The sequence below is a fragment of the Dipodomys merriami genome, unplaced genomic scaffold (genome assembly GCF_024711535.1).
Source record: "Dipodomys merriami isolate MVZ:Mamm:240054 unplaced genomic scaffold, mDipMer1.0.p SCAF_1521, whole genome shotgun sequence".
In the NCBI taxonomy this organism is placed as follows: Eukaryota; Metazoa; Chordata; class Mammalia; order Rodentia; family Heteromyidae; genus Dipodomys; species Dipodomys merriami.
In genome coordinates, this window is record NW_027202851.1 from 102501 (window position 1) to 120414 (window position 17914).

At 56.4% G+C, this 17914-nt stretch overlaps 4 non-coding genes across 4 annotated transcripts; all 4 read left to right on the top strand.

The window, feature by feature from the left end:
* The first annotated feature begins 3794 nt into the window (after nucleotides 1-3794).
* On the top strand, nucleotides 3795-3888 carry Trnay-gua (transfer RNA tyrosine (anticodon GUA)). Its single transcript has 2 exons — nucleotides 3795-3831; nucleotides 3853-3888. It is a non-coding gene; the product is annotated as a tRNA-Tyr (tRNA).
* A 3536-nt stretch (nucleotides 3889-7424) lies between these two features.
* Nucleotides 7425-7518, top strand: Trnay-gua (transfer RNA tyrosine (anticodon GUA)). The gene is made up of 2 exons: nucleotides 7425-7461; nucleotides 7483-7518. It is a non-coding gene; the product is annotated as a tRNA-Tyr (tRNA).
* A 3505-nt stretch (nucleotides 7519-11023) lies between these two features.
* Trnay-gua (transfer RNA tyrosine (anticodon GUA)) lies at nucleotides 11024-11117 on the top strand. Its single transcript has 2 exons — nucleotides 11024-11060; nucleotides 11082-11117. It is a non-coding gene; the product is annotated as a tRNA-Tyr (tRNA).
* A 3517-nt stretch (nucleotides 11118-14634) lies between these two features.
* Nucleotides 14635-14728, top strand: Trnay-gua (transfer RNA tyrosine (anticodon GUA)). Its single transcript has 2 exons — nucleotides 14635-14671; nucleotides 14693-14728. It is a non-coding gene; the product is annotated as a tRNA-Tyr (tRNA).
* The last annotated feature ends 3186 nt before the right edge of the window (nucleotides 14729-17914 follow it).

Sequence of the window (17914 nt, forward strand, 5' to 3'; positions counted from 1 at the left end):
ATATGAGTAAATCTGTTTGAGAAAACTTGTTTTCCCAGTTTAGACAGCAAAGTGACATGACCTGGGTTCCACTGATCAGGCAGTGAGGAAAGGGTACAACTTGAAGCAAAAGACTAGTATATGACCCCATAAGGGAAAAACTCATATTTTCGCAGATATGGGAGTAGGTATTGGTTTTGCTTTAGTTCTGGAAAAAAAAATACACTGTATTACCTAAACAACTCATGTTTATTTTTTTTTATTGTGAAAATACTGTACAGAGGGGTTACAATTACATGGGCAAGGTAATGAGTACATTTCTTATCAAGCATTGTTGCCTCCTCTGTTGTTTCCCCTACCATCCCTTCCCATCCCCCGCTCCCCCCCCCCCCCAGTGAAGGAAGTTGCCCTAAAGGAGTGACCGCTTGGAAAGGGACTCTCCCCAGCAGATCTACTTGGGAGGAGATGAACTTGCAAATGAAGACCGCTCTGTTGCCCATATCTGTGCATCCACGTCTCCTGGAGCTGAAGAGAATTAGTAGGTTTGGGATACCAGTATAAAAGTTTGTCTTGATCCTTTCATGCACCACTATGTTTCCAATAGATAAATGTTCTCCAAGCTGCAGAACCTAAACGAATCTTTGCTAAATTTAGCAAAGAATTTGAAATTGTGGCTCCTGATAGTGACCTGGAGAGCTATGTTCTTCTTGATCCTTTCCCTTCCCTTGTCGATCTGGTGAACAAATCAAGAAGCCTATTCAGAAAGTAGTTTATAAGCGCTAGCTGGGCACCAGGCTGAGGCTGCTGACAACCCTGCCTTCAGCAAAGTGTTAACAAGAGCTTCGATTTCCCGGCAGATGGTTTTCTTTAAGAAAGATTCTTCTTTTTCCATTGGGAGTGAGGGACTCTGTTTCTGTGGGTGGATGCGTGTTCCCATAGAGCATTCTTTCTGGGAATTTCTCAGTGTCCTTCAGGCAATGCTTGGAATCAGTGTCATGTCTCTGACTAGAAGTGCAATGCTGAAAACAGGATGGAATGATATAACTAGGAAAAGCAGATAAGAGAAATTGGGCAAGTTAGTAGGGTGGCTGAATGGTCTAAAGTGCTGGACTTTAAGCTCCAGTCTGTCTGGAGGCATGGGTTTGAGTCCCACCACAGCCAGAGTTTTGTTTCTGCAATGACTGGTGCAAAATGATTGGAAATTATTCCCTAAGTTAGTCATTCTTCCTTTGGCCTAACTCCAATACTTGTCTGAATTTTCTTAAGACCTACCATTGCACTATTGAACTCATTGAGTCTGGTACCATATTCTCATCTTTTGTTTGGGAGCCTTCCAAACCAGTACTAGGATGGCTAACATCTGGTCTTTCCCAACCAGATTTCATGAGAATTCTAAATTATCTCATCAACTATGAGTAGAAATGTTTCTGGGTTAGAGGTGTGGCTCAGATAGCAGAGTGCCAGCCAATGAGCAAAAGCAAACATCAGATAAAGTTCAAATCTTGTTCTTGGATCAGAGAAAGGAAGGGAGGGAGGAAAGAAGGGAAGAAGGAAGGAAGAGGAAGGAAGGAAGAGAGGGAAAGAGGGAGGGAATTCCAAACATTGTCAAATGTCCCACAGAGCACAGGAAGCAAAAATGTCTCAATAAATGTGTGGATTGTCTCTGAACTTCCATATAACAGAAGTTTTTAATTTTGACAACGTGCAGATAATGTTGTTCCCCTACAATTGGTTATGCTATCAATGTTACATCTGAAAATTCTTTCCCTAAAATAAGTTGAGAGACTTTCTTCCTAAAAAAAGTCTTGAGGGGGCTGGGAAGGTGGCTCAGTGGTAGAGCGCTAGGGTTTGATTCCTCAGCACTACATAAGCAAAAAGAAAAAAAGCCGGAAGTGGTGCTGTGGCTCAAGTGGTAGAGCTCTAGCCTTTAGCTGAAGAGCTGAGAGATAGAGCCCAGGCCCAGAGTTCAGGCCCCACGACCGGACCAAAAAAAAGAAAAAAAGGTCTTGAGTTGTACTGTTAAGTATATGAATGAATGACTTTGAGTTATTTTTTGGTATATGATGTGACATAGGGATCAAAATTATTTCTTCTTGCAATTTTTTACCACCATTTGTATAAAATAACTACTTTTCTTTTTATTAACAAATTATGGACAGTTTTATTTCTGTACTTATAATGCACAATTCCATTCTTCTTTGTCTTAATGCCATTGTGGTGCTATGTTAATTACAACACCTTTATAATAAATGAATATAATGATAAAAATCAATTCAACCATAAATCTAATAACTGAGTTAGTACAAGTGAGTCCTCCAACTATATAGTCTTAAAATTATTTACATAATATGTATCATTTATATTTATGGATTCCTTCTTTTTGTGTGTGGAGTGTGTGTGTGTGTGTGTGTGTGTGTGTGTGTGTGTGTGTGTGTGTGTGTGTGTGTGTGTGTGTGTGTGTGTGTGTGTGTGTGACTGTCTATCTGACTGTCTGTCCTGGGAATGGAAAACAGATGCTGAGCACAGTTTCTCAGATTTTTTTGGCTCAAGGCTAGATACCTACCACAACTCCATGAAACCATATCTCTGATAGTTAATTGAAGACAGGAGACTTTGAGAGCAATTAAAGAGTCTGGGCACTATGAGCACAGAACAAGGTGCAGGATGTGAAAATATGCTCAGAGAGTGCTAGTACAACCACAAGGTAAGACACAGGCTAAGGGAATGAACTGTTCACATTGGAAATAGATTCTGAATCCAAGCCCATATTGGAAAGAAAGAAAATGTGGGGATCACTTGAAAGCCACAGCAGACCCCTAGGAAATTCCAGGATGTTCCTAGTCCACTGACCCAAGCAACCCCAGGCCCTCTTTGGGACATTTTCCAGCATATCTCTTCCTGCCGTCAATACAGACAACATTGGGGTAGAGGGGAATTCAATGCATGGAGAGAGAAGTCTATAGAGGATGGCTCTCTTCTCACTATATGGCCAACACTACTCCCTGCTGGTGGAATGAGATGGCATCTATGGATACCTTCCCTTGCCTCCTCTCCTATCCCCTCCCCTCCGCTCCACTCCCCTCTCCTCTCCTGTCCCCTCCCCTCCCCTTCTCCGGCTTTCTTTGAGGTACCTTCTCTTTACTTTCTCTCCCCTAACTAAACCAGCATCCCCTCCCCAGCTTTTTCATCTCCTCAGAAGCAGTCTTCCCTGCTCACCCACTCATGTTCTACTTTCTAGCCAAGAGCACAGAAGAATGAATCAGTGAGGTCTACCCTGCTCTTACAGGTCCCTCTGGCTAACAAGCAAGCCCAAGATCATCCCCTGCCTTCTCTTTCAATAATACTCATTACTCCTCCTCCTCCTCCTCCTGCTCCTACTCTGCCTCTTCCTCCTCCTCCTCTCCTTCTTCTGCTTCGCCTTCGCCTTCCCTTTCTTCTTATTATCCTTCTTTTTCTTTTCCTGTGCCTTCCCATTCCACTTCGCCTTCCTCCTCCCCGAACTTCTTCTCCTCTTAACGTTCCTCCTCCACTTCCTTTAACTCCACAGACCCCTCTGCAGCAGCACCCCTAGCACCAGCAATGAGCAGCCACCTCTGTCAGCAGTGCCAGTGCTACTAGCAGGGCTCCCTGGGCTTCCCAGGTCCCAGACTGGAGAGCTGGCAGCTCCCAGGAGGCCTTGGGGGCGGGCCCAAGGGAGGCTGGGCAGGTTCCCAACCAGACTCAGTCAGTCTCTAGAGACCTGCTGCTTTCCAGGGACACACCTGGCCTCCCTGCTAGCCACAAAGACCAAGCAGCCAGCCCACAACCGAGCACACCCTTTGATAGCTCAGTTGGTAGAGCGGAGGACTGTAGACTGGACACCCAGCCACGGCCATCCTTAGGTCGCTGGTTCGATTCCGGCTCGAAGGAAGAAGTGCCTGAAGCTTTTGGCAAACACACAGACACGCAGCCACGCCCTGTTCTACCTGGCCAGGCCGCGTCCCCAAGCCTCCAAGGCAAAACCCAGCAGAGCCTTGCTTGAGCCTTTGGGACCTCACACCTCCAAGGCACACAGCCCTGCTGCTCCCTCCTGGACACACTGCCACCCACACAAGCTCCTCAGGGACACAGCCATCCCCTGCCTGCAGCCTCCTGACTCCTGCCAGCTGGACACACAACCCCCGCCTGCCAGCACCTTCACTTTTAGCTGCCTGACACCCCAACCCCATCCCAACACTCCACCTCTACCTTGCCCCTCACCACAGCTCTGCTGCCCCTGACCCCTGGGCCTCTCTAGCCACTGAGCACAGGACTGTCAGCCCCACCTCTTGCTGACCCCGCCCTACCCTGGACCAACCCAACAAGGAATCCACCTCCTCCTGCCTACCCACACTCTTGCCTCCATTCTCTTTCTGAGGCCCAGCACTGCAAAGGCATCTCACAGTGTCCCAGTGCCTGCTCATCTCACGCCTTCATCTTCACCCTTCCCTCCAGCTCTTCCTCTGTCCCTGTCTCTCCACTTGTTTCTATCTGGCTTCTCGTGTGTTGGGCTCTCTCTGTCTCTTCCCTCTCCCTGCCTCTCCTGGGGTCACTGTGGGCCCCTTCCTGTCTCTTTCCCTGTCCCACACTAACTCTCCTGCTCCCCTGTGTCTCCCTAGTTACTGGAATGCCTGAGGCCTTTCCGTGCCAACTACAGACCTCTGGAGGGCACAGGGGACAGGAGGCAGGAGGCAGCAGAGGTTCTTCAGGTAGTGTTGCCCAGGAGGGCTGGGATTTGACAGGCATGTGGCCCAGCTGCCCACATCTCCTGGACCCCACCTTGGCTGTGCACCCCCTACAGGGGTGTTGCCTTGGCCTTCTGCAGTGGAGAGAACAGGGACATCTGGCACTGGGTGGATGGTGGGCATTAGTGCCTGGACCCTTCCCACAGCCCTGTACCCTCCCCAATGATCCCTGTGCAAGTGACTCACACAAGGCACAGAGAGTGAACACCCAGAGGCCTGACAAGATCTCAAGGCACTCAGGACACTCAGTGGGCGCTGGACTGCTGGGGCAAAGGGACCGACACAGCCAGGATAGCTTCAGGGGCATCAGCGTCCTTGCAAAGGCACATCAATGGCGCCCTTCCTTGGCCACCTATGGGCCTGCTGCTGCCTATGAGCAGCCTAGATCCTTTCCCTCCCCGTCCCAAGTGACCCCAGCAGGAAGAGGGTAGACAGTCTCCAGGAGGAAGGCTGTCAAGCCCCTCTGAGAGGACGGAGTGGGTGTGGTGGATCTGTGTCCAGTGCTCCCAGAAGAAGGGTCCTCTGGAGCAGTCTCCACACACCTCATGGACACAGGAAGCTGGACACAGACAGGACACACACCCACGGGTAGCGCTAAGGAACCTAGACTTCCCAAGCTAGGGCAGAGAAGGGGATGCTCCCACCCCACCTCCACACATACACACTCCCTCCAGTGCCTCTCCTTCCAAACACTCGCTCCCATCAGTGGTGTTTAGAAGAGAGTTGGCACAAGAGATGTTAGGAGCATCTATGACTTCCGGAGCAGCTGTGACCTTCACATGCCAAGGTTCTACCACCAACCCCTTGTCCTCCATCTACTCCTTCCGCTTCCCCCCATCAAGCCACGAAGGTGAAGGGATCCCAGGTGCAGGAAGAGGCCCCAACCTTGGGTGACAGCATGCCCAGACTCAGCTTGGCCCTGGAGATGGCTGGATGTGCCTAACGTGACGTGTGCTGAAGTCACCCTGCATGGATGTTGACCCTCTAGGCTAGGAGTCACCACATTTGGAACCTTGGAGGCAGAGCCTCATGGGGCAGCCAGCGCTTTCCTGGCTTCTTGCCAGATGGAGTGTGGTGCCAGGGTCCTGATCTTTGTAGCCTTGGGGCATGGGGAGAGAAGGAGTGAGGGGGAGCTAAGGGTGGGGAGGAAAGTGGGCTGCTTGTGATAAAGTCACCTTGACCCAGGTGCCTTCCCGACCACCTTGCTTTGGGGGTAGTGGCCACCAAGCCAGTGGGAGTTCAGTTCCTTTCAGAGTAGCTGGCAACAGCCGGTCTCTCTTGGGCACCTCTGTTTAGTCTGGGCGGCTGGGACAGTCAGCAGAGGGTCCGGGCACCCTGGGTACAGGGACGCAAGGCGGGAACTGAAACCAGCCTGACACACTGCTGGCATGACCACATGACCAGCTACAAGCTCAGGGAACGCAGTGCTCCCTCTGGCAATGGATTCTGAGTCCCATTGTGGAGGATGGCAGGGGAGAAAAGGGGTGTCTGTCTTTGGGGGGAGGGGGGGAGGGGGAGGGTGGGTGTCTCTTCCAACCCCCCCTCATGCATCTGGCTCCTACCCCAGAGGCCTGGCAAAGTCCTGGGTGCCCCTAGCCCGTTGACCCAAGCAAACCCAGGACTTCTGTGGGTGGTTTTCCAGCATGTCTCCTTGTGCCCTCAATACAGTACAATGTTGGGCTGGAAGGTACTGGAATGCATGGAGAAAGAAGTCTGTGGAGGAAAGCCCCATTCTGACTGTATGGCCAACAGGACTCCCTGATGGTGGGAGGAGATGGCATCTCTGGATGCCTTCCCTTGCCTCCTCTCCTGTCCCATGCCCTCCCCTCGCCTCCCCTCCCCTCTCCTCTCAGCTCCTCCCCTGTCCCCACCCTGCCCTGCTCCAGCTTTCTTTGCCCTGCCTTCCCTTTGTTTGGTCTCTCCTACCTGACCCTTGCCTCCCCTGCCAGCCTTTTTTCTCTCCTCAACAGCAGTCCTCCTTCCTCACCCACTCATGTTCTGCTTTCTGGCCAAGGGGCGCAGCTGAGCGCCCTGAAGGTTGACTCAATGACGTCTCCCCTCTTCTTAAGTGTCCCGCTGGCTGACCAGCAAGCCCACCCAGAGCATTGCCCTTCCTCCCCCTTTCCTCCTGCTTTCCTCCTCCTTTCCCTCTCCTCTTTGTGCTGCTGCTCCTCCAGCTCCTCCTGCTCTTCCAGCCCCTCCTGCTGCTGCTGCTGCTGCTGCTGCTGCTGCTGCTGCTGCTGCTGCTGCTGCTGCTCCTCCTCCTCCTCCTCCTCCTCCTCCTCCTCCTCCTCCTCCTCCTCCTCCTCCTTCTCCTCCTCCTCCTCCTCCTCCCCCTCCTCCTACTCCTCCTGCTGCACCTCCTCCTCCTCCTCCTCTAACCTCCAGATCCTCCTCCTGCTTTGACTCCCCTGACCCCTCTGCAGCAGCACCCCTAGCACCAGCAATGAGCAGCCACCTCTGTCAGCAGTGCCAGTGCTACTAGCAGGGCTCCCTGGGCTTCCCAGGTCCCAGACTGGAGAGCTGGCAGCTCCCAGGAGGCCTTGGGGGCGGGCCCAAGGGAGGCTGGGCAGGTTCCCAACCAGACTCAGTCAGTCTCTAGAGACCTGCTGCTTTCCAGGGACACACCTGGCCTCCCTGCTAGCCACAAAGACCAAGCAGCCAGCCCACAACCGAGCACACCCTTCGATAGCTCAGTTGGTAGAGCGGAGGACTGTAGACTGGACACCCAGCCACGGCCATCCTTAGGTCGCTGGTTCGATTCCGGCTCGAAGGAAGAAGTGCCTGAAGCTTTTGGCAAACACACACAGACACGCAGCCACGCCCTGTTCTACCTGGCCAGGCCGCGTCCCCAAGCCTCCAAGGCAAAACCCAGCAGAGCCTTGCTTGAGCCTTTGGGACCTCACACCTCCAAGGCACACAGCCCTGCTGCTCCCTCCTGGACACACTGCCACCCACACAAGCTCCTCAGGGACACAGCCATCCCCTGCCTGCAGCCTCCTGACTCCTGCCAGCTGGACACACAACCCCCGCCTGCCAGCACCTTCACTTTTAGCTGCCTGACACCCCAACCCCATCCCAACACTCCACCTCTACCTTGCCCCTCACCACAGCTCTGCTGCCCCTGACCCCTGGGCCTCTCTAGCCACTGAGCACAGGACTGTCAGCCCCACCTCTTGCTGACCCCGCCCTACCCTGGACCAACCCAACAAGGAATCCACCTCCTCCTGCCTACCCACACTCTTGCCTCCATTCTCTTTCTGAGGCCCAGCACTGCAAAGGCATCTCACAGTGTCCCAGTGCCTGCTCATCTCACGCCTTCATCTTCACCCTTCCCTCCAGCTCTTCCTCTGTCCCTGTCTCTCCACTTGTTTCTATCTGGCTTCTCGTGTGTTGGGCTCTCTCTGTCTCTTCCCTCTCCCTGCCTCTCCTGGGGTCACTGTGGGCCCCTTCCTGTCTCTTTCCCTGTCCCACACTAACTCTCCTGCTCCCCTGTGTCTCCCTAGTTACTGGAATGCCTGAGGCCTTTCCGTGCCAACTACAGACCTCTGGAGGGCACAGGGGACAGGAGGCAGGAGGCAGCAGAGGTTCTTCAGGTAGTGTTGCCCAGGAGGGCTGGGATTTGACAGGCATGTGGCCTAGCTGCCCACATCTCCTGGACCCCACCTTGGCTGTGCACCCCCTACAGGGGTGTTGCCTTGGCCTTCTGCAGTGGAGAGAACAGGGACATCTGGCACTGGGTGGATGGTGGGCATTAGTGCCTGGACCCTTCCCACAGCCCTGTACCCTCCCCAATGATCCCTGTGCAAGTGACTCACACAAGGCACAGAGAGTGAACACCCAGAGGCCTGACAAGATCTCAAGGCACTCAGGACACTCAGTGGGCGCTGGACTGCTGGGGCAAAGGGACCGACACAGCCAGGATAGCTTCAGGGGCATCAGCGTCCTTGCAAAGGCACATCAATGGCGCCCTTCCTTGGCCACCTATGGGCCTGCTGCTGCCTATGAGCAGCCTAGATCCTTTCCCTCCCCGTCCCAAGTGACCCCAGCAGGAAGAGGGTAGACAGTCTCCAGGAGGAAGGCTGTCAAGCCCCTCTGAGAGGACGGAGTGGGTGTGGTGGATCTGTGTCCAGTGCTCCCAGAAGAAGGGTCCTCTGGAGCAGTCTCCACACACCTCATGGACACAGGAAGCTGGACACAGACAGGACACACACCCACGGGTAGCGCTAAGGAACCTAGACTTCCCAAGCTAGGGCAGAGAAGGGGATGCTCCCACCCCACCTCCACACATACACACTCCCTCCAGTGCCTCTCCTTCCAAACACTCGCTCCCATCAGTGGTGTTTAGAAGAGAGTTGGCACAAGAGATGTTAGGAGCATCTATGACTTCCGGAGCAGCTGTGACCTTCACATGCCAAGGTTCTACCACCAACCCCTTGTCCTCCATCTACTCCTTCCGCTTCCCCCCATCAAGCCACGAAGGTGAAGGGATCCCAGGTGCAGGAAGAGGCCCCAACCTTGGGTGACAGCATGCCCAGACTCAGCTTGGCCCTGGAGATGGCTGGATGTGCCTAACGTGACGTGTGCTGAAGTCACCCTGCATGGATGTTGACCCTCTAGGCTAGGAGTCACCACATTTGGAACCTTGGAGGCAGAGCCTCATGGGGCAGCCAGCGCTTTCCTGGCTTCTTGCCAGATGGAGTGTGGTGCCAGGGTCCTGATCTTTGTAGCCTTGGGGCATGGGGAGAGAAGGAGTGAGGGGGAGCTAAGGTTGGGGAGGAAAGTGGGCTGCTTGTGATAAAGTCACCTTGACCCAGGTGCCTTCCCGACCACCTTGCTTTGGGGGTAGTGGCCACCAAGCCAGTGGGAGTTCAGTTCCTTTCAGAGTAGCTGGCAACAGCCGGTCTCTCTTGGGCACCTCTGTTTAGTCTGGGCGGCTGGGACAGTCAGCAGAGGGTCCGGGCACCCTGGGTACAGGGACGCAAGGCGGGAACTGAAACCAGCCTGACACACTGCTGGCATGACCACATGACCAGCTACAAGCTCAGGGAACGCAGTGCTCCCTCTGGCAATGGATTCTGAGTCCCATTGTGGAGGATGGCAGGGGAGAAAAGGGGTGTCTGTCTTTGGGGGGAGGGGGGGAGGGGGAGGGTGGGTGTCTCTTCCAACCCCACCTCATGCATCTGGCTCCTACCCCAGAGGCCTGGCAAAGTCCTGGGTGCCCCTAGCCCGTTGACCCAAGCAAACCCAGGACTTCTGTGGGTGGTTTTCCAGCATGTCTCCTTGTGCCCTCAATACAGTACAATGTTGGGCTGGAAGGTCCTGGAATGCATGGAGAAAGAAGTCTGTGGAGGAAAGCCCCATTCTGACTGTATGGCCAACAGGACTCCCTGATGGTGGGAGGAGATGGCATCTCTGGATGCCTTCCCTTGCCTCCTCTCCTGTCCCATGCCCTCCCCTCGCCTCCCCTCCCCTCTCCTCTCAGCTCCTCCCCTGTCCCCACCCTGCCCTGCTCCAGCTTTCTTTGCCCTGCCTTCCCTTTGTTTGGTCTCTCCTACCTGACCCTTGCCTCCCCTGCCAGCCTTTTTTCTCTCCTCAACAGCAGTCCTCCTTCCTCACCCACTCATGTTCTGCTTTCTGGCCAAGGGGCGCAGCTGAGCGCCCTGAAGGTTGACTCAATGACGTCTCCCCTCTTCTTAAGTGTCCCGCTGGCTGACCAGCAAGCCCACCCAGAGCATTGCCCTTCCTCCCCCTTTCCTCCTGCTTTCCTCCTCCTTTCCCTCTCCTCTTTGTGCTGCTGCTCCTCCAGCTCCTCCTGCTCTTCCAGCCCCTCCTGCTGCTGCTGCTGCTGCTGCTGCTGCTGCTGCTGCTGCTCCTCCTCCTCCTCCTCCTCCTCCTCCTCCTCCTCCTTCTCCTCCTCCTCCTCCTCCTCCCCCTCCTCCTACTCCTCCTGCTGCACCTCCTCCTCCTCCTCCTCTAACCTCCAGATCCTCCTCCTGCTTTGACTCCCCTGACCCCTCTGCAGCAGCACCCCTAGCACCAGCAATGAGCAGCCACCTCTGTCAGCAGTGCCAGTGCTACTAGCAGGGCTCCCTGGGCTTCCCAGGTCCCAGACTGGAGAGCTGGCAGCTCCCAGGAGGCCTTGGGGGCGGGCCCAAGGGAGGCTGGGCAGGTTCCCAACCAGACTCAGTCAGTCTCTAGAGACCTGCTGCTTTCCAGGGACACACCTGGCCTCCCTGCTAGCCACAAAGACCAAGCAGCCAGCCCACAACCGAGCACACCCTTCGATAGCTCAGTTGGTAGAGCGGAGGACTGTAGACTGGACACCCAGCCACGGCCATCCTTAGGTCGCTGGTTCGATTCCGGCTCGAAGGAAGAAGTGCCTGAAGCTTTTGGCAAACACACACAGACACGCAGCCACGCCCTGTTCTACCTGGCCAGGCCGCGTCCCCAAGCCTCCAAGGCAAAACCCAGCAGAGCCTTGCTTGAGCCTTTGGGACCTCACACCTCCAAGGCACACAGCCCTGCTGCTCCCTCCTGGACACACTGCCACCCACACAAGCTCCTCAGGGACACAGCCATCCCCTGCCTGCAGCCTCCTGACTCCTGCCAGCTGGACACACAACCCCCGCCTGCCAGCACCTTCACTTTTAGCTGCCTGACACCCCAACCCCATCCCAACACTCCACCTCTACCTTGCCCCTCACCACAGCTCTGCTGCCCCTGACCCCTGGGCCTCTCTAGCCACTGAGCACAGGACTGTCAGCCCCACCTCTTGCTGACCCCGCCCTACCCTGGACCAACCCAACAAGGAATCCACCTCCTCCTGCCTACCCACACTCTTGCCTCCATTCTCTTTCTGAGGCCCAGCACTGCAAAGGCATCTCACAGTGTCCCAGTGCCTGCTCATCTCACGCCTTCATCTTCACCCTTCCCTCCAGCTCTTCCTCTGTCCCTGTCTCTCCACTTGTTTCTATCTGGCTTCTCGTGTGTTGGGCTCTCTCTGTCTCTTCCCTCTCCCTGCCTCTCCTGGGGTCACTGTGGGCCCCTTCCTGTCTCTTTCCCTGTCCCACACTAACTCTCCTGCTCCCCTGTGTCTCCCTAGTTACTGGAATGCCTGAGGCCTTTCCGTGCCAACTACAGACCTCTGGAGGGCACAGGGGACAGGAGGCAGGAGGCAGCAGAGGTTCTTCAGGTAGTGTTGCCCAGGAGGGCTGGGATTTGACAGGCATGTGGCCCAGCTGCCCACATCTCCTGGACCCCACCTTGGCTGTGCACCCCCTACAGGGGTGTTGCCTTGGCCTTCTGCAGTGGAGAGAACAGGGACATCTGGCACTGGGTGGATGGTGGGCATTAGTGCCTGGACCCTTCCCACAGCCCTGTACCCTCCCCAATGATCCCTGTGCAAGTGACTCACACAAGGCACAGAGAGTGAACACCCAGAGGCCTGACAAGATCTCAAGGCACTCAGGACACTCAGTGGGCGCTGGACTGCTGGGGCAAAGGGACCGACACAGCCAGGATAGCTTCAGGGGCATCAGCGTCCTTGCAAAGGCACATCAATGGCGCCCTTCCTTGGCCACCTATGGGCCTGCTGCTGCCTATGAGCAGCCTAGATCCTTTCCCTCCCCGTCCCAAGTGACCCCAGCAGGAAGAGGGTAGACAGTCTCCAGGAGGAAGGCTGTCAAGCCCCTCTGAGAGGACGGAGTGGGTGTGGTGGATCTGTGTCCAGTGCTCCCAGAAGAAGGGTCCTCTGGAGCAGTCTCCACACACCTCATGGACACAGGAAGCTGGACACAGACAGGACACACACCCACGGGTAGCGCTAAGGAACCTAGACTTCCCAAGCTAGGGCAGAGAAGGGGATGCTCCCACCCCACCTCCACACATACACACTCCCTCCAGTGCCTCTCCTTCCAAACACTCGCTCCCATCAGTGGTGTTTAGAAGAGAGTTGGCACAAGAGATGTTAGGAGCATCTATGACTTCCGGAGCAGCTGTGACCTTCACATGCCAAGGTTCTACCACCAACCCCTTGTCCTCCATCTACTCCTTCCGCTTCCCCCCATCAAGCCACGAAGGTGAAGGGATCCCAGGTGCAGGAAGAGGCCCCAACCTTGGGTGACAGCATGCCCAGACTCAGCTTGGCCCTGGAGATGGCTGGATGTGCCTAACGTGACGTGTGCTGAAGTCACCCTGCATGGATGTTGACCCTCTAGGCTAGGAGTCACCACATTTGGAACCTTGGAGGCAGAGCCTCATGGGGCAGCCAGCGCTTTCCTGGCTTCTTGCCAGATGGAGTGTGGTGCCAGGGTCCTGATCTTTGTAGCCTTGGGGCATGGGGAGAGAAGGAGTGAGGGGGAGCTAAGGGTGGGGAGGAAAGTGGGCTGCTTGTGATAAAGTCACCTTGACCCAGGTGCCTTCCCGACCACCTTGCTTTGGGGGTAGTGGCCACCAAGCCAGTGGGAGTTCAGTTCCTTTCAGAGTAGCTGGCAACAGCCGGTCTCTCTTGGGCACCTCTGTTTAGTCTGGGCGGCTGGGACAGTCAGCAGAGGGTCCGGGCACCCTGGGTACAGGGACGCAAGGCGGGAACTGAAACCAGCCTGACACACTGCTGGCATGACCACATGACCAGCTACAAGCTCAGGGAACGCAGTGCTCCCTCTGGCAATGGATTCTGAGTCCCATTGTGGAGGATGGCAGGGGAGAAAAGGGGTGTCTGTCTTTGGGGGGAGGGGGGGAGGGGGAGGGTGGGTGTCTCTTCCAACCCCCCCTCATGCATCTGGCTCCTACCCCAGAGGCCTGGCAAAGTCCTGGGTGCCCCTAGCCCGTTGACCCAAGCAAACCCAGGACTTCTGTGGGTGGTTTTCCAGCATGTCTCCTTGTGCCCTCAATACAGTACAATGTTGGGCTGGAAGGTCCTGGAATGCATGGAGAAAGAAGTCTGTGGAGGAAAGCCCCATTCTGACTGTATGGCCAACAGGACTCCCTGATGGTGGGAGGAGATGGCATCTCTGGATGCCTTCCCTTGCCTCCTCTCCTGTCCCATGCCCTCCCCTCGCCTCCCCTCCCCTCTCCTCTCAGCTCCTCCCCTGTCCCCACCCTGCCCTGCTCCAGCTTTCTTTGCCCTGCCTTCCCTTTGTTTGGTCTCTCCTACCTGACCCTTGCCTCCCCTGCCAGCCTTTTTTCTCTCCTCAACAGCAGTCCTCCTTCCTCACCCACTCATGTTCTGCTTTCTGGCCAAGGGGCGCAGCTGAGCGCCCTGAAGGTTGACTCAATGACGTCTCCCCTCTTCTTAAGTGTCCCGCTGGCTGACCAGCAAGCCCACCCAGAGCATTGCCCTTCCTCCCCCTTTCCTCCTGCTTTCCTCCTCCTTTCCCTCTCCTCTTTGTGCTGCTGCTCCTCCAGCTCCTCCTGCTCTTCCAGCCCCTCCTGCTGCTGCTGCTGCTGCTGCTGCTGCTGCTGCTGCTGCTGCTGCTGCTCCTCCTCCTCCTCCTCCTCCTCCTCCTCCTCCTCCTCCTCCTTCTCCTCCTCCTCCTCCTCCCCCTCCTCCTACTCCTCCTGCTGCACCTCCTCCTTCTCCTCCTCTAACCTCCAGATCCTCCTCCTGCTTTGACTCCCCTGACCCCTCTGCAGCAGCACCCCTAGCACCAGCAATGAGCAGCCACCTCTGTCAGCAGTGCCAGTGCTACTAGCAGGGCTCCCTGGGCTTCCCAGGTCCCAGACTGGAGAGCTGGCAGCTCCCAGGAGGCCTTGGGGGCGGGCCCAAGGGAGGCTGGGCAGGTTCCCAACCAGACTCAGTCAGTCTCTAGAGACCTGCTGCTTTCCAGGGACACACCTGGCCTCCCTGCTAGCCACAAAGACCAAGCAGCCAGCCCACAACCGAGCACACCCTTCGATAGCTCAGTTGGTAGAGCGGAGGACTGTAGACTGGACACCCAGCCACGGCCATCCTTAGGTCGCTGGTTCGATTCCGGCTCGAAGGAAGAAGTGCCTGAAGCTTTTGGCAAACACACACAGACACGCAGCCACGCCCTGTTCTACCTGGCCAGGCCGCGTCCCCAAGCCTCCAAGGCAAAACCCAGCAGAGCCTTGCTTGAGCCTTTGGGACCTCACACCTCCAAGGCACACAGCCCTGCTGCTCCCTCCTGGACACACTGCCACCCACACAAGCTCCTCAGGGACACAGCCATCCCCTGCCTGCAGCCTCCTGACTCCTGCCAGCTGGACACACAACCCCCGCCTGCCAGCACCTTCACTTTTAGCTGCCTGACACCCCAACCCCATCCCAACACTCCACCTCTACCTTGCCCCTCACCACAGCTCTGCTGCCCCTGACCCCTGGGCCTCTCTAGCCACTGAGCACAGGACTGTCAGCCCCACCTCTTGCTGACCCCGCCCTACCCTGGACCAACCCAACAAGGAATCCACCTCCTCCTGCCTACCCACACTCTTGCCTCCATTCTCTTTCTGAGGCCCAGCACTGCAAAGGCATCTCACAGTGTCCCAGTGCCTGCTCATCTCACGCCTTCATCTTCACCCTTCCCTCCAGCTCTTCCTCTGTCCCTGTCTCTCCACTTGTTTCTATCTGGCTTCTCGTGTGTTGGGCTCTCTCTGTCTCTTCCCTCTCCCTGCCTCTCCTGGGGTCACTGTGGGCCCCTTCCTGTCTCTTTCCCTGTCCCACACTAACTCTCCTGCTCCCCTGTGTCTCCCTAGTTACTGGAATGCCTGAGGCCTTTCCGTGCCAACTACAGACCTCTGGAGGGCACAGGGGACAGGAGGCAGGAGGCAGCAGAGGTTCTTCAGGTAGTGTTGCCCAGGAGGGCTGGGATTTGACAGGCATGTGGCCCAGCTGCCCACATCTCCTGGACCCCACCTTGGCTGTGCACCCCCTACAGGGGTGTTGCCTTGGCCTTCTGCAGTGGAGAGAACAGGGACATCTGGCACTGGGTGGATGGTGGGCATTAGTGCCTGGACCCTTCCCACAGCCCTGTACCCTCCCCAATGATCCCTGTGCAAGTGACTCACACAAGGCACAGAGAGTGAACACCCAGAGGCCTGACAAGATCTCAAGGCACTCAGGACACTCAGTGGGCGCTGGACTGCTGGGGCAAAGGGACCGACACAGCCAGGATAGCTTCAGGGGCATCAGCGTCCTTGCAAAGGCACATCAATGGCGCCCTTCCTTGGCCACCTATGGGCCTGCTGCTGCCTATGAGCAGCCTAGATCCTTTCCCTCCCCGTCCCAAGTGACCCCAGCAGGAAGAGGGTAGACAGTCTCCAGGAGGAAGGCTGTCAAGCCCCTCTGAGAGGACGGAGTGGGTGTGGTGGATCTGTGTCCAGTGCTCCCAGAAGAAGGGTCCTCTGGAGCAGTCTCCACACACCTCATGGACACAGGAAGCTGGACACAGACAGGACACACACCCACGGGTAGCGCTAAGGAACCTAGACTTCCCAAGCTAGGGCAGAGAAGGGGATGCTCCCACCCCACCTCCACACATACACACTCCCTCCAGTGCCTCTCCTTCCAAACACTCGCTCCCATCAGTGGTGTTTAGAAGAGAGTTGGCACAAGAGATGTTAGGAGCATCTATGACTTCCGGAGCAGCTGTGACCTTCACATGCCAAGGTTCTACCACCAACCCCTTGTCCTCCATCTACTCCTTCCGCTTCCCCCCATCAAGCCACGAAGGTGAAGGGATCCCAGGTGCAGGAAGAGGCCCCAACCTTGGGTGACAGCATGCCCAGACTCAGCTTGGCCCTGGAGATGGCTGGATGTGCCTAACGTGACGTGTGCTGAAGTCACCCTGCATGGATGTTGACCCTCTAGGCTAGGAGTCACCACATTTGGAACCTTGGAGGCAGAGCCTCATGGGGCAGCCAGCGCTTTCCTGGCTTCTTGCCAGATGGAGTGTGGTGCCAGGGTCCTGATCTTTGTAGCCTTGGGGCATGGGGAGAGAAGGAGTGAGGGGGAGCTAAGGGTGGGGAGGAAAGTGGGCTGCTTGTGATAAAGTCACCTTGACCCAGGTGCCTTCCCGACCACCTTGCTTTGGGGGTAGTGGCCACCAAGCCAGTGGGAGTTCAGTTCCTTTCAGAGTAGCTGGCAACAGCCGGTCTCTCTTGGGCACCTCTGTTTAGTCTGGGCGGCTGGGACAGTCAGCAGAGGGTCCGGGCACCCTGGGTACAGGGACGCAAGGCGGGAACTGAAACCAGCCTGACACACTGCTGGCATGACCACATGACCAGCTACAAGCTCAGGGAACGCAGTGCTCCCTCTGGCAATGGATTCTGAGTCCCATTGTGGAGGATGGCAGGGGAGAAAAGGGGTGTCTGTCTTTGGGGGGAGGGGGGAGGGGGGGAGGGGGAGGGAGAGTGTCTCTTCCAACCCCACCTCATGCATCTGGCTCCTACCCCAGAGGCCTGGCAAAGTCCTGGGTGCCCCTAGCCCGTTGACCCAAGCAAACCCAGGACTTCTGTGGGTGGTTTTCCAGCATGTCTCCTTGTGCCCTCAATACAGTACAATGTTGGGCTGGAAGGTCCTGGAATGCATGGAGAAAGAAGTCTGTGGAGGAAAGCCCCATTCTGACTGTATGGCCAACAGGACTCCCTGATGGTGGGAGGAGATGGCATCTCTGGATGCCTTCCCTTGCCTCCTCTCCTGTCCCATGCCCTCCCCTCGCCTCCCCTCCCCTCTCCTCTCAGCTCCTCCCCTGTCCCCACCCTGCCCTGCTCCAGCTTTCTTTGCCCTGCCTTCCCTTTGTTTGGTCTCTCCTACCTGACCCTTGCCTCCCCTGCCAGCCTTTTTTCTCTCCTCAACAGCAGTCCTCCTTCCTCACCCACTCATGTTCTGCTTTCTGGCCAAGGGGCGCAGCTGAGCGCCCTGAAGGTTGACTCAATGACGTCTCCCCTCTTCTTAAGTGTCCCGCTGGCTGACCAGCAAGCCCACCCAGAGCATTGCCCTTCCTCCCCCTTTCCTCCTGCTTTCCTCCTCCTTTCCCTCTCCTCTTTGTGCTGCTGCTCCTCCAGCTCCTCCTGCTCTTCCAGCCCCTCCTGCTGCTGCTGCTGCTGCTGCTGCTGCTGCTGCTGCTGCTCCTCCTCCTCCTCCTCCTCCTCCTCCTCCTCCTTCTCCTCCTCCTCCTCCTCCTCCCCCTCCTCCTACTCCTCCTGCTGCA